The sequence below is a fragment of the Dipteris shenzhenensis genome, chromosome 4 (genome assembly GCF_047967505.1).
Source record: "Dipteris shenzhenensis isolate YYH24624 ecotype China chromosome 4, Dip_SZ_1.0, whole genome shotgun sequence".
Taxonomy (NCBI): Eukaryota; Viridiplantae; Streptophyta; class Polypodiopsida; order Gleicheniales; family Dipteridaceae; genus Dipteris; species Dipteris shenzhenensis.
Window position 1 is genome coordinate 61,809,901 of NC_141599.1, and position 15,996 is coordinate 61,825,896.

Sequence of the window (15,996 nt, forward strand, 5' to 3'; positions counted from 1 at the left end):
GGCTTTTCATTCCAACAACATTACAGGAGGAAGTAGTGCATAATTTCCCAAATAGTCATTGTCGTGGCTTTGCTATGGGTTGAGGAGCTAGTATAAGTTAAAATTTGTAAGTTCTAGCTTATGAAACTTGTATATGGAAGTTACATACTCTTACATCCCTTGAATCCCCAAAAATAGTGGCATGGGCTAAAAATTCTCCCAATGACCTACACTTCCATTCCCCTCTTTCTTTTAAGATCAGCCAAAATTCTCACTAAATACTTGCACAATGTTGTTTATAGGGAATTTTCATGATCATATTTCCCTCTTATCTCTATAAAATGAAAATTTTCCAATTGTGTTGACTCTATTTTTCATCTTTAGTTATTTAACCTTGGATTAAAGGGGTTGCATGTGACTTGAGATAATGAAAATCCCTAGTCTTTTTTTCCATGCCTAGTTAGAACTACAAATAGCATCCATAATAAGCAAATAACAACCAAGTATTACAACAACTAATGCAATAGATAATGCCATTGCACTTTTAACACCGTATTAGTAATTTTGGAAAAATCTTGACATTTTGGAAAAATGAAATGGGGAGAGAGAACTTTGTAGTCTCCATTCTAGGGTCCCTTCCTCATATTTCTCTCATCTTTTTTGCCCATCCGCATCTTGACTCATGCAATTTAGTTATGTTAATTTTGAGAATCTCTTATTTCATACATAGTGGATATTTGGTTATTTTTCTAAAGAATGTATCTATCATTTCATTAATTTTGGGAATCTCTTGTTGTTCTTAATAGTGGTCTTTAGACTGGGAAATTGAAAATTCAAATACTTTTGATTTTGTTGCTTTGTAGAATTTGTGTAGTGTTTCATTAGTTTTAGGAATGATGCATAATAATCTGATCTTTTTTTAACTCATGATTACTTTTATTTTAATGAGAAATTATGTAAAACATTTCGTTAATTTTGGGGATGAACTGCGTATATTATTGTGTAATTTAATATTCTAAATTTTGGTTTGGTTGTGCAACAATGTAAAAGTCACCTACACACCTTTATTTAGTGTTAACAGTGAAAACATGATAACATAATGCTTAATATAGAGTGTTTGTTAAATTCTCAACATATTATACTAGTTGGTGTAAAGATATATCATTTGTTTGAAATAATGTCCTAAGTTAGGCTAAGCTTGCCATTCATCATAATAATATGAAGTGTTACAAGTGTTACACATTCAATCACATTACAAATAGAAAGGCAATGAGCTTAACTACTCAAAGACCAAATTTTAAAGTCAACAACACCTTAATAAGACCATTGAAATTTTGCTCAATTCACACTCTTGTCGATTACCTCATCGACCCCTACTAGGCTTGCTTCTGCTTTCTCACATACCGTAGGTGGAATTTTGATCTTCTTGGACTTCTTACCCCCTTTTGGTGTCCAGCTCCATACTATTGAGTCTTCTTGTTCCCAACACATAGGATCCTTGTCATTGCACATCCAAAACTTTTCCTAGCAATTGGCATATACTTCTTCGTCATTTGCATTCTTCTTACATTAACATGGTGCCCAATAATGTATCAATACCATGCTATATTGTTCAGGCATAGTGTTGTGCTCAATGTCTGACTCAACTACACCCAACCAAATTAGGTATATATTGTCGCTTGGTCTCACAAGAACAAAATCACCCTTTTTTACATCTACCAATGTTGGAATGTATCTTTCGTCTTGTTACATTGTGGGCCACAAAAGTGGTCTTCTAGCTCCTTTAAACCCTTGAAACCTTCATTTGTTGTGTTGGTATTTTGTTCTACTACATGTGTTGTATGTGGCCAAAAGCCTATACATGTACTCAGACTTTGCACAATAGGTTTTGACAATGCCTTCAACATGTTTTCCCAATATTGTATCACTGGTGTTATGTATATGGAATAAGGGTCCAATGAACCTTTCTCACTTCTATGCTTGTCCCAATATTTTATATAGTCCTACCATTGACTACTAGAGCACTATCTTTTAAGTACTCACACATTGAAAGCACAATTGGGTCCCCAACTAGCAATAATGGTTTTCCAAGATCATCTCTTTTCCACAACTCTATACCACCACCCTTTGGCATCCAATGATCTTGCGTATGATTCATTTTGTACTACATTACTAGAATGTCATCCTCCATGAAAAAATGAAAATTTAGTGGCTTTGAATGTCCAATAAGTCTATCTTGTCCTTCACACAAGTAACCCTCTATAAAACCTTTGAAGTCTAGAACCTCTATCATCAAAAAAGGGGCAGACCTTGAGCTTGTGCACTCATTGAAATTTTTCATAAGATGAGGTAGAGTGAGTGTGTGACTTGTCCTTAAGTGCTCTGAAAAATGACTAAACAATGCATCGATGTCTTCATGGGTATGACCAACCATTAAGAAACCCATCTCTATCATTAAGAAACCCCGATTTGCCACTAGTAAAGATAGGTATGCAAAAACATATCTATTTTTGTTCTCTAAGCCACAATTGTCTTATTGCAACATGAGGCATGGTGGAAACTTTTTGAAACTTGAAGTAGATGTATTAGATGTACTTGCAAGCATCTATTGAGTATAAGGATTAGCCTTTTGATTGATCGATAGATGAATTTCTAGGGCTATCCTTGAGGTTACACAATTGAGAAGCTGGCATGGAGTATTCAAAGCACGAACAAGTGGAACACTGGACATTTGCGCAGATGAGAATTCAAAAAGTTACTGATGATGGTATGGATGATAACTCAATGTCATTGGATGGTCCCTACTATGAGGTAGGTAAGGATTTGAGATGGAGCATGCAAGTTTTAAAGATTGGAAAGTCTCGGCATGTGGTTTTTAATGATAAACATAATGTGTACTACAACATCAAAGAATTGAAAGAATATGCCAATGTACCAAGCTCTATTCCTTCAGAGATGGATGATTTCAATGCACTCAACTATAGCACTGACGTCTTATCAGAAGTCGATGAGTTCATTGGTACCGAGAAAGAAAAATATTTCACAAGTGATGCCTTATCTGGGGTGGATGAGTTCATGCACATTGAGAACTTGGGCAAAGATGTCAAAAGTGTTATATTTTCAAGCATGGATGGCTTCATGGATACTAATAAAGTTCTTGGAGTCAAACCAAGTAACTATGGAATTATGGAAATCATGAACGATAGTATAATGAGTGATGTTCTCTCTGGAGTAGAGGAGTTTCAAGACTATGGAGTTATGAAATCCATAGAAAGTGCATCAATGAGCGATGTTCTCTCAGGAATAGATGAGTTTGAAGATCATTCTGGACACTCTATCACCACTGACTATGGAGTTATGAAATCCATAGAAAGTGCATCAATGAGTGATGTTCTATCAGGAATAGATGAGTTTGAATATCATTCGGGACACTCTAATGCCATTGTGACAAGTGGTTCTATGATTGTATCAAAAGTAGGGATGAGATCAACAAAGGACTATTCGGTCTTTGACTTTGATTGTGAACTTGTAAATGTTACAAATGGTTTGACAAATGCATCAAAAGCAAGGATGACATCAACAAAGGAATATTCAGTATTTGACTGTCAGAGTGATAAGATCAAGGATGCAACATCTCATGAAAACAACGTGACAAATAAATCTTACAAGGAGAACTACACAAATCCAAATAAGAATGTACAGAAGGTCCCAAAACGGACATACAGATGCATGAAAAGACAACGAGTCCAGGCAGATCTAGAAAAGCAACCAAAGAGAATAAGAGTAATGAATGAAGATGTTATGCTAAAAGCAATGCGATCTACATGCTATAAGCGTACATGTATGCGATCCATTAACTTACATGACATCAAGGGTTGTAGAGAACATGTCTGGCAAAGGAAAGGAAGCAGAAGAAATGAATACCTACTCACGAGATTGTCTTGCTTTCTTGTAAATGATAAGAGAAGGCGAAGTTCAGGACATCAAATAAGGTCTCTTATAAATGGAAAAAGTATATGCAATAATGCATATCGCATTATTACAGGATTATCACATGGCACATATTGGAATTTGGCTAATAAAGCAAAGTATGGAGTTAAATTTAACATTCATGGAAACATAGGAAGGCCCAAAACAAGAGCCTCAACGGTTGCGGCAACAGCAATTTTGAAAGATTACATTTATGAAAATGCTTTACCGCAACCCCACCTATCAGAAATGCATCTTCCGATACATTTGACCAAAAAAGAAGTATTTGACTCTATTGGAGAAACACAGAGGCAAAGAGGGCATGCACCGGCATCTTTTCATACTTTGTATACTCTTTGGAAAAAAAGCTTTGGACATGTTAAAAAAAGAGGCAAAAAATGTCAAAGTGCAACGACTGTGATGATCTAAAGCGAGCACTTGAGAGTGCAACATCTCCAGAACAAAAAGAAGCTTACAAAAAAAAGAGAGAATTTCATCATGGACTTGTTCGACATTCTAGAATAAAATATGCATTTTGGAAGGAGCAAGCTATTTCTCACCCAAATGAGTACATGTGCATTATTGTAGATGGTATCGATCAAAATACAACAACATTACCTCGATTCGTTAACACTCCACCTAAGCTACAAGGCAAATACTTTTTAAAGACACATCTATGTGGAGTGTTAGTGCACGGATTTAAGTTTTTTGGAGACATATGGATTGATTCCTTGCATCTACACGATAGCAATCAAGTTGTAACATCCGTTATGAAGGCAATACACAATGTACATGCAGAAAAAGGTCACCTACCAGCAACTTTGAGAGTACAAGCAGACAATTGCGGACGAGAGAATAAGAATGTACTCTTCTTTGCATTTTTCTCAATGCTAATCACTCATAGAATCTTCAATGAGATTGAAGTTGGGTTTTTGTTGGTTGGGCACACACATGACGATATCGATCAGGTATTTAGCACAGTTTCAAGAGAACTAAAACACAAGGACATGGAGACAATGGATGACTTGATAAGAAAATGTGGGAGGCAAGTTGGTGGCCATAAGGAAGGAACAATATGCTCAATGGTTGAGAGGATGTATGATTGGAAGAGCTTTATTCTACCTTTCATACAAAAAGGTGGTGATGCCCTGATAGGTCATAGCGCTCCACACTATTTTCGATTTTTTTTAAAGGATGAAAAACCAGTGATGCAATGGCAACACTATTCTCTTGATACAAAATGGGAACCTGAAGAACCTTACTCTCTCTTAACTTCAATCCCGATCAAAGAAATGCATCCAACATGGGCTCCTATAAAAGAATTCAGCGAGAAATCCAAAGGTGAAATAGAAGGCTTAAAAGCTTTTATTGCATACAAAGAGGAAATGCTCCAGAGATTTCCTGATTAGAAGCCCTCTTGGAAGGAACACACTACTGTTGTAATTAGCAAGACCTACCAATTGATAAAGGACCTTGCAAAAATGCGAGAAGATGATATTAAGGCAGAACGGCCTTTATTTTGGCCAAATGTTGGTAATGACTTGCGTCCAGCATGTGGTCTCTTTGAAAATGAGTTTGAATCGTTGCTCCCACGTCCATATTGTGGACCCAAGAAGAGAGAGTTTATGCCACAAATAGACATAGATGTCCATTGTTTTGTTGTGTTTTGTTGCAGTTCGACCATCGGATGATGAACATGAGAACATGAAGTTTTGGGTTGCGAAAGTAGTTGACGTGAGCATGGATTACCGGAGGAGAGCTACAACATTTACAGCGGTATGGTATGAGCCAAGGGGCAAGAAGGAGAACCAAGATAACAGTACATTGTATAGTAGTTGTCTGAAAAAGGAATGGGTCCCAAAGCATGAAGCAATTCCAAGACTTTCCATAGAGACAGTCATAGTATCCTGGAAATCAAGGTCAAAGAAAACAAAGAAGCACATGGGGTATGATGTAGAAGACAAAATAAAATTACCGCAACTAATTATTACACACATTACAGAGTTCATAAAGATGCTCGGCCGGGAGGAAGTAGAAGGAGATAGCGTAAATGAAGAATGCCCATGATAACACCATTCAAATATCGAGAAAGAGTGAAGGTGGTGGTGGTTGTCAGATGAGAGTGAATGAAGATGGCACCCAAGCGACAAGTGATGATAGAAAGGACATAGCAAATGTTTGGATCGCTCATTTTTGTGATCATGATAGAAAAGGACATTCAAACAAGCAAATGTTTGGATCGCCCATTTGTACTAAACTCATTGTAAAGGAAAAATTAAATTATTGAAAAGGCCACAGGAGATCCTTTGTACAAAGACTCATCCAGAGCAATATTTGTTGTAAAACTTATGACATGATAATGTAAAATTGCAAGCATAGCTATTGCTATTTTTTGGAGTACAAAAGAGGCTTCCATCATGTCTCATGTCTATATAAACCTTTTAATTTCTTGAATATTCAAGAGTGTTATAGTTTTCTGCATTGAAAGTAAAAAGAGTCTTACAGGTCTCTTATGTATACATTTTAAAAATGTTTTGAATCCTCAATAGCATGGTTTTTCATGGATTTAAACTAATAACTCAGATTTTTTATTTTAAGAATATGATTCTTATAAACAAGAAATACAAATTTAGGATTTAATAGTAGTTTTTGCATTATTTGTACAACATTGTAGAGAGATATTTTGAAATGTCTTATGTGAAAATGATAGTGCCAGAAAGTAAACTTTTGATTCTCGAATGACAGTTTCATGAAGTAAACTTTTCGTTTGGGAAGGATTTTAAGGAATAGTCCAAAAGTAGACATATGAGTCCAAAATTAATGAAATAAGTGTTAACTTCATACTACAGGTATAAGGAACAACATAATGCTGGATGCAAAAAGGCTATGCATGGAAACAAAGGAATCATAAAAAAGGGATAGGGTCATGTGGATAGGGCAAGAGCTTTATTATGTGACTTTGTGAAGAACAAGGCTGACCCGATGCCTCATAAAGCTCAAACAATGATGGATGGTAAGAGAGAAACACAACTCGTCATTCGAGATATATACAAACAAGTGGACTTAATGCATGAGATCAATCTAACCATGAAAACTCTAGGGCATAAGGAGGTGACAAAATCAACCTTCAATAGAATTTGGAACACAGATTTCAAGCATGTCTTAGTTTCTCATACAAGCACTTTTTCAAAGTGTTGCCTCTGCAGTGCAATCAAGCTGAAATTGGGTGTAACTAAGATACCAACAGAACACGAAAACTCATCACTTATGCTTTAGCTCAACATGTGCACTAAGAATCCTTGAGACGATAACCACCACCTTATCTTCGCCAAGTCTTCTAAAGTGACAAATAGAATTTGGATCACTTTCATGGATTGTAGCAAATGCAACTACTTCTCTTTTGCAACATAAAATCACCTCCATCCCCGGAATAAATTTTATAGCCATCTCCTTTGTGAGTTTCCTTTGCAAACAAGCTGTAACAACCATTATAAAGAACATTAGTCTCTTCTCAATAATCTCCTTTATTAATGATTTAAAAATCTAGATCTTGTTTGAAAATTTAATCAGACACTAACCAATAACAACCATAAACCAACAACAACCCTAAACCCTAAACCCTACACCGTAAACCAAAACAACCCTAAACCCTAAACCCTAAACCCTGAACCCTAACAAATAACAACCCTAAACCCTAAACCCTAACTCCCAAACCCTAAACCCTAAACCCTAACCCCCAAACCCTAAACCCTAACTCCCAAACCCTAAACCCTAAACCTAAACCCTAACTCACAAATCCTAAACCCTAAACCCTAAACCCTTAACCCTAACCCCCAAACCCTAAACCCTAAACCCTAACCCCCAAACCCTAAACCCTAACTCCCAAACCCTAAACCCTAAACCCTAACTCCTAAACCCTAGACCCTAAACCCTAAACCCTAAACCCTAACCCCCAAACCCTAAACCCTAAACCTTAAAACCCTAACTCCACCTAACCCCCAAACCCTAAATCCTAAACCCTAACCCCCAAACCCTAAACCCTAAATCCTAAATCCTAAACCCTAACTCCCAAACCCTAAACCCTAAACCCTACCCCCTAAACCCAAACCACCAAAACTCTAAACCCTAACCCCCAAACCCCAAACCCTAAACCCTAAACCCTAACTCCCAAACCTTAAACCCTACCCCCCAAACCCTAAATCCAAACCACAAACCCTAAATCCTAACTCACAAACCCTAAACCCTAACCCTATCTCACAAACCCTAATTCCTAACTCACAAACCCTAAACCCTAACTCACCAAACCCGAAACCCTAAACCCAAACCACGAAATCCTAAACCTTAAATCCTATGAGTGTTTTCATTAATATCATTTATTTAAGTAATAGTTTTAATTAGAATTCATAAGTAATAGTGGAATTGATAGTTGGGAGGGTGGTAGTGGGAGAAAGGGAGAGTGGGAAAGTGGAGAAAGGGAGTGTGGGAGGGTGGTAGTGGGAGAAAGGGAGAGTGGGAGAGGGAGTGGGAATGGGGGCGGTGGGGGTGGGGGTGGGAGGATGGGAGTGGGAGTGGGAGAGGGAGTGGGAATGGGGCAGGTGGGGTGGGGGTGGGAGATGGGAGTGGGAGTGGAAGAGGGAGTGGGAATGGGGGAGGTGGGGGTGGGGTGAGGGTGGGAGGATGGGAGTGGGAGTGTGAGGGTGGGGAGTGGAGTGGGAGGATGGGAGTGGGAGAGGGAGTGGGAATGGGGGAGGTGGGGGTGGAAGTGGGAGGGGTGAGGTGGGAGGATGGGAGTGGGAATGGGGGAGGTGGGGGTGGAAGTGGGAGGGGTGGGGTGGGAGGATGGGGGAGGGGGTGGGAATGGGGTGGGGAAAATGGGAGTGGGAGTGGGAGAGGGAGTGGGAATGGGGGAGGTGGGGGGGTGGGAAAATGGGAGTGGGAGTGGGAGAGGGAGTGGGAGGATGGGAGTGGGAGGGGTGAGGTGGAGGATAAGGGTGGGAGAATGCGAGTGGGAGTGGGAATGGGAGTGGGAATGGGGGGGAGGGGTGGGGGTGGGAGGATGGGAGTGGGAGTGAGAGGTGGAGGTGGGAGGATGGGAGTGGGTGGGAGAATGGGAGTGGGAGTGGGAGTGGGAGTGGGAGAGGGAGTGGGAATGGGGGAGGTGGGGGTGGGGTGAGGGTGGGAGTGGGAGGGGTGGGGTGGGAGCTCAAGGGGGTCACTATGTATAAACCCTCTATATCACGTGCGTTCAAGGCCTATATTTAAAATCCCTTATCTGTAAATTTTTCACCAATAAAATGTACCCCTTTTCTATACAAATCTGTAAACTTTTTCCAAAACTATTTTAAATAGTCCCTTATGTATATTTATTTATGTAAATTTTAGAAATAAAAAATATCCTTCTGTTGAACTCACGTGATAGGGTTACATATGATGAGTGACCCCCCCGAGGGTGGGAGGATGGGAGTGGGAATGGGGAAGGTGGAAGAATGGGCATGGGCGTGGGAGTGGGAATGGGGGAGGTGGGGTGGGAGGATGGGGGTGGGAGTGGGAATGGGGTGGCAGGATGGGAGTGGGTGGGAGAGAGAGAGAAGATAATCTAATAGAGAGGCCAATGGGAGAGGAGATAATGATATAGAAGGACCATGAGAGAGAAGCACTTAAAACCCTAGTTTTTCTTATATATACTCTCCTTCTCTCATTGTTTCTCTCATTTCAACAAGGAAGAGCAAGAGGAGAAGCAAAAAGAGGAGGAAGAGCAAAAGCAAGCACAAGTATAGATCTCAACTTTTTTCCAGGTACTTTTTTAAAAATTTGTATTCTTTGAAATTTTATTATAGAGAGAGAACTTAGAGAGAGAAAAGTGAAGGAAAGACTTTTAGAGAGAGATTATAAGAGAGAGAGTCTTGCTGCCTCGGCAGCAAAAGAGAGAGAGAGAGAGAGAGAAAGAGAGGGAGAGAGAGGAGAGACTTTTAGAGAGAGAGAGAAAGAGAGAGGAGAGACGTTTAGAGAGAGAGGGTGAGAGGTAAAAGAGAGAGAGAGGGAGGAGAGAGAGAGTGGGGAGAGAGAGAGAGAGAGAGAGGGGGGCAGGCCGCTGCGGCGGCAGCGCGAGAGAGAGGGGGAAGGGAGAGAGGGGGGGCGAGAGAGAGAAGGGGGGAGAGAGAAAGGGGGGAGAGAGAGAGAAGGGGGGCCGCTGCCGCGGCAGCGGGAGAGAAGGGGGGGAGAGAGAGAGAGAGGGGGGAGAGAAGGGGGGAGAGAGGGGAGAGAGGGGGAGGCCACTGCCGTGGCAGTGGAGAGAGGAGGGGAGAGAGAGGGGGGCGGCAGCATGAGGGGAGGGAGAGAGAGAGAGGGGGGGAGAGAAGGGGGGGAAGAGAGGGGAGAGAGGGGGGAGGCCGCTGCCCGCGGCAGCGCGAGAGAGAGGGGGGAGAGAGAGAGAGGGGAGGAGGCCGCTGCCGCGGTAGTAGAGAGAGGGGGGAGAGAGAGGGAGGGGAGGGGAGGGGAGAGAGAGAGGGGGGGCCGTTGCCGCGGCAGCTAGAGAGAGAGGGGGGGAGGCCACTGCCACGGCAGCGAGAGAGGGGGGAGGGGGCAGCGCGAGAGAGAGGGGGGAGAGAGAGGGGGGCAGCATGAGAGAGAGGGGGGGGAGAGAGAGGGGGGGGGGAGAGAGGGAGGGGGCAGGAGGCCGCTGCCGCAGCAGCGAGAGAGAGGGGGGAGAGAGAGGGGGGGTCATTGCCGCGGCAACAAGAGAGTTGTTTGCTTACCACACTTAAGCCTACGTCTCTCACCGGGAACACGACTCGAGGTCCTAAGCTACACATATACTACAACCGCCAATCCCAATATATCTGTAGGTGACAAAAAGCCTCGGAACCCTGCAAACATAGAATACCCAGCTCTTCCTACGAAAGCAGTAGGAAAGAGCCAACATTTGTTATGTTGACTCTGTGCCAACATGAACTTATGAAGAAAGAGAAGGTGTCACAACTTTGTGATACAACTTTGTGTTACGACTTTGTGTAACAACTTTGTGTTACAACTTCTAGACACAACTTTGTGTTACGACTTTGTGTAACAACTTTGTGTTACAACTTCTAGATGTAGAGAGAGAATGTGTTACAACTTTGTGTTACAACTTTGTGTAACAACTTTGTGTAACAACTTTGTGTTACAACTTTGTGTTACAACTTTGTGATACAACTTTGTGTTACAACTTTGTGATATGACTTTGTGTTACATGCAGAGAGAGAAGCTCTCCAACTTGTATAAATACCCCATAATGGAATGAAGCCCACACTCTTTGGGGCATTGTGTTGAGTCTACTTTGGTATTCCAAGCATGGATGATTTTTTCAAGTTAGTTTCGTTAAGAAGCTAAACTTTTATATTGGCGTCGAACGTTTGTATGCCCTAATAAAAATAAATCTTTGAAACATTCGCCAGAATTTGAAACTTTTATGCAAAAAAATTTAAAGTTTCGCCAGGATTTAAATTTTTTCCTTCAAAATTCCAAAGAATATATATATAAAAGTACTACATTCTACTAATATTGTGAAACTAAAAAAATAATCTTGAAAACTTTCGCCAAGATTTTATATTAATATATAAGCATAGCTTCGATAAAAACATCCTTGATTCCAAGCATTTGTCTCAAGTGTCCATGCTTCCTTGCACTGCACGTCCAAAAGCATGTCCTAACCTTGCAACCCTTCTCCCCTCTCCTCCAACCCTACAACCCACCCTCTCCCTCTCCTCCTCCCTCCTCCTCCTTCCTCCTTCTCCTCCTCCTCCCTCCTCCTCCTCCTCCTCCTCCTCCCTCCTCCTCCTCCTCTCTCCTCCCCCTCCCTCCTCCTCTTCCCTCCTCCTCCTTCCTCCTCTCTCTTCTTTCACCCATGCTCTTACACCTTCTTCCTCTCCCACTCCTATGCTTTCCTAAACGCTTAAACTCCATGATCTACGAGGGAGACGAGTTCTCCACCATGTACTCTACTCTGAACCTTGGATCCTCCTTCTAACCCTGGACTCCTTCTAACCCTAGACTTCTTCTAAACCTTGGAACCTCCTTCTAAACCTTGGAACTCTTTCTAAACCCTGGAACCTCCTTCTGAACCCTGGAACTCTTTCTGAACCCTGGAACCTCCTTCTGAACCCTGGAACTCCTCCTAAACCCGGTAACTCTTTCTAAACCCTGGAACCTCCTTCTGAACCCTTAAACTCCTCCTAAACCCTACAACCCCCAATGAAGGTGAAAGCCTTCATTACCTCAACAAAGATGGTTTACGTGCCTTTTACACATGCTTGCACTTTGTTTGCTTACCACACTTAAGCCTACGTCTCTCACCGGTTTAGGGTTACACATATACTACAACCGACAATCCCAATATATCTGTAGGTGACAAAAAGCCTTGGAACCCTGCAAACATAGAATACCCAGCTCTTCCTACGAAAGCAGTAGGAAAGAGCCAACATTTGTTATGTTGACTCTGTGCCAACATGAACTTATGAAGAAAGAGAAGGTGTTACAACTTTGTGATACAACTTTGTGTTACGACTTTGTGTAACAACTTTGTGTTACAACTTCTAGACACAACTTTGTGTTACGACTTTGTGTAAAAACTTTGTGTAACAACTTTGTGTTACAACTTCTTGATGTAGAGAGAGAATGTGTTACAACTTTGTGTAACAACTTTGTGTTACAACTTTGTGATACAACTTTGTGTTACAACTTTGTGATACGACTTTGTGTTACATGCAGAGAGAGAAGCTCTCCAACTTGTATAAATATAATGGAATGAAGCCCACACTCTTTGGGGCATTGTGTTGAGTCTACTTTGGTATTCCAAGCATTTGTCTCAAGTGTCCATGCTTCCTTGCACTGCACGTCCAAAAGCATGTCCTAACCGTGCAACCCTTCTCCCCTCTCCTCCAACCCTGCAACCCACCCTCTCCCTCTCCTCCTCCCTCCTCCTCCTTCCTCCTTCTCCTCCTCCTCCCTCCTCCTCCTCCTCCTCCTCCTCCCTCCTTCTCCTCCTCTCTCCTCCCCCTCCCTCCTCCTCTTCCCTCCTCCTCCTTCCTCCTCTCTCTTCTTTCACCCATGCTCTTACACCTTCTTCCTCTCCCACTCCTATGCTTTCCTAAACCCTTAAACTCCATGATCTACGAGGGAGACGAGTTCTCCACCATGTACTCTACTCTGAACCTTGGATCCTCCTTCTAACCCTGGACTCCTTCTAACCCTGGACTTCTTCTAAACCTTGGAACCTCCTTCTAAACCTTGGAACTCTTTCTAAACCCTGGAACCTCCTTCTGAACCCTGGAACTCTTTCTGAACCCTGGAACCTCCTTCTGAACCCTGAAACTCCTCCTAAACCCTGGAACTCTTTCTAAACCCTGGAACCTCCTTCTGAACCCTTAAACTCCTCCTAAACCCTACAACCCCCAATGAACAAAGATGGTTTACGTGCCTTTTACACATGCTTGCACTTTGTTTGCTTACCACACTTAAGCCTACGTCTCTCACCGGAACACGACTCGAGGTCCTAAGCTACACATATACTACAACCGACAATCCCAATATATCTGTAGGTGACAAAAAGCCTCGGAACCCTGCAAGCATAGAATACCCAGCTCTTCCTACGAAAGCAGTAGGAAAGAGCCAACATTTGGCGCAGTTGCCGGGGAGACTAGCGTCTCAAGTAGTGAGTAAACATACGTAGGTATGTGTAAAAGAAGACACTACTTTGAACTTTCACGAACATAATACTCAAGGGCAAGGAGAGTAAATTTTTTTTGCCAATTCTAGCCAAACATATTAGCCCCAAGCATCAACCTTGGGTTACTACCTTAAGAAATTTTCTTAATTTCTTAAATAGAAGCCACATGATATACAATCAGGCTAGGTAGTGGACACGGATGCGTAGAGCTTGCAATTTCAATCATTTTACCTTTTTACAGAAAAGCAAACCGAGCTCTCCATAAAGAGTTATGGCTCGGGAAGAGTTTAGGGTTAAACCCTAAACCTAAACCCTAAACCTAAAATCAAATCCTATAAAAACCTACTCCACCCCCTCATTCTTCATCTTTCACTTTTTGCCTCCATTCTCTTCTTCATTCCGAGCCCCACGCAAGACACTCCTCCCTCTCCATCGACCACCCCCTTACTCCTATCCTCGCATTGTAAGTGACATCGAGCCCTTCTCGCAGCGATGACCTAGCCTTCCACCCACTGTCCATTGTTCCGCAACAATCCCGTTACATCAAGAAAGACTTGGAGAGCGTTGAGGTGACCACTTCTCCCTCCTTTTCGATTTCCGTCTTTCAGGTTTTTTGCTCTTTTTTACACCTCTCCCCTCCCCCTCCATCTCCACCACCACCTCCCCCCTCCCCCTTCATCTCCACCTCCCCCTCCCCCCTCCCCCTCCACCACCACCTCCCCCTCCCCCCTCCCCCTCCATTTTCACCTCCCCCTCCCCCCTCCCCCTCCATCTCCACCACCACCTCCCCCCTCCCCCTTCATCTCCACCACCACCTCCCCCCCTCCCCCTCCATCTCCACCTCCCCCTCCCCCCTCCATCTCCACCTCCCCCTCCCCCCTCCATCTCCCCCTCCCCCCTTCCACCACCTCCCTCCCCCTCCCCCTTCATCTCCCCCTCCCCCTCCCCCTTCATCCCCCCCTCCATCTCCACCTCCCCCTTCCCCCTCCCCCCTCCATTTCCACCTCCCCCTCCCCCCTCCCCCCTTCCCCGTCCCCCTCCCACCTCCACCACCCCCACCACCTCCCTTTCACTCTCTCTCCGTCTTTCTCTCTCTATCCCTCCCCCTTTCTCTCTCTATCTCTCTCTTTCCCTCCCCCTCCCTTACTCTCTCTCTCTCATTTTCTCCCCCTCCCCCTCTCACTCCTTTCTCTCTCCTCTCTCCCCCTTCCCCCCTCTCTCTCTCTTTTCTCTCTCCTCTTTTTTCCCCCCCTCTCTCTCTCCTCTCTTCCCCCCCCCTCTCTTCTCTCTCCCCCTCATTCTCTCCCCCACCCCCTCTCTCTCTCTCCCCCTTAACCCCAACCCTTTTTCCCCCCCTCTCTCTCTCTCCCACCCCCTCCCCCCCACCCCCCCCCTCTCTCTCCCCCTCCCCCTTACCCCTATCAACCCCACCCCACCCCACCCCTCCCTCCCGCGGCAGCGCTCCGCAGAGCCGCCGCCCCCGCGCACCCCCCACCCCTCTCTAACCCCACCCGCCACCCCTCCCGCGGCGGCGCTCCGCAGCGCCGCCGCCCCCTCGCACCGCCCAACCCCCGCCCCCGCCCACCCCGCCCCCGCCCCCGCCCACCCCGCCCGTGCCTCCCCGCCCCGCACCCGTGCCCCACCCTGCCTCGCTCTCTGTCCCCCACCAACCCTCGGCCGCCCCACTCCCCCGCCCCGCCCCGCTAGCGGCCAAGCTGCCAGCGGTGGCGCCCTTGCGCCCAACCCCCCGCCCCGCGCCATTCCCCGCCCCCCGCCCCCACTCACAGCCCCCTTCTCCCCTCCACCCCCTCCCCCGCACCATTCCCCGCCCCGCCCCCACTCACCACCCCGCGGCGGTGCACACAGCGCCGCCCCGCCCCCTCTCTCTAACCCCCCGCCCCCGCCCCGCCCCGCCCCCGCCCCCGCCCCCGCTCACAGCCCCCCTCTCCCCTCCACCCCCTCACCCGCGCCATTCCCCGCCCCGCCCCCGCTCACAACCCCCGCCCCCGCCACCCCCCGCCCTCCCCCGTCGCAAAGGCCCCCTCTCCCCTCCACCCCCTCACTCGCGCCCCGGCCGCCGCACCCCCTCCCCCACGCCACCCCTCTCCCCCTCTCCCCCGAACCCCCTCTCAGCGCCCCCCCCGGGCGCCGCCGTCGCGAAGTCCACCAACCCCCCGTTTAAATTTTTTTTTTTAAAAAGGCTAACCTAAACTAACCCTAGGGTTGGCTTTAACCTTAGCTCGGTTAGTCTTAACTACAGTTAGGCTAGGTTAGTTCGGTTAGGATAACTAGATTAGTTAGTTAACGTCGGTCAGATTAGTTCACGTAGGTTAAGTTAGTAGTAA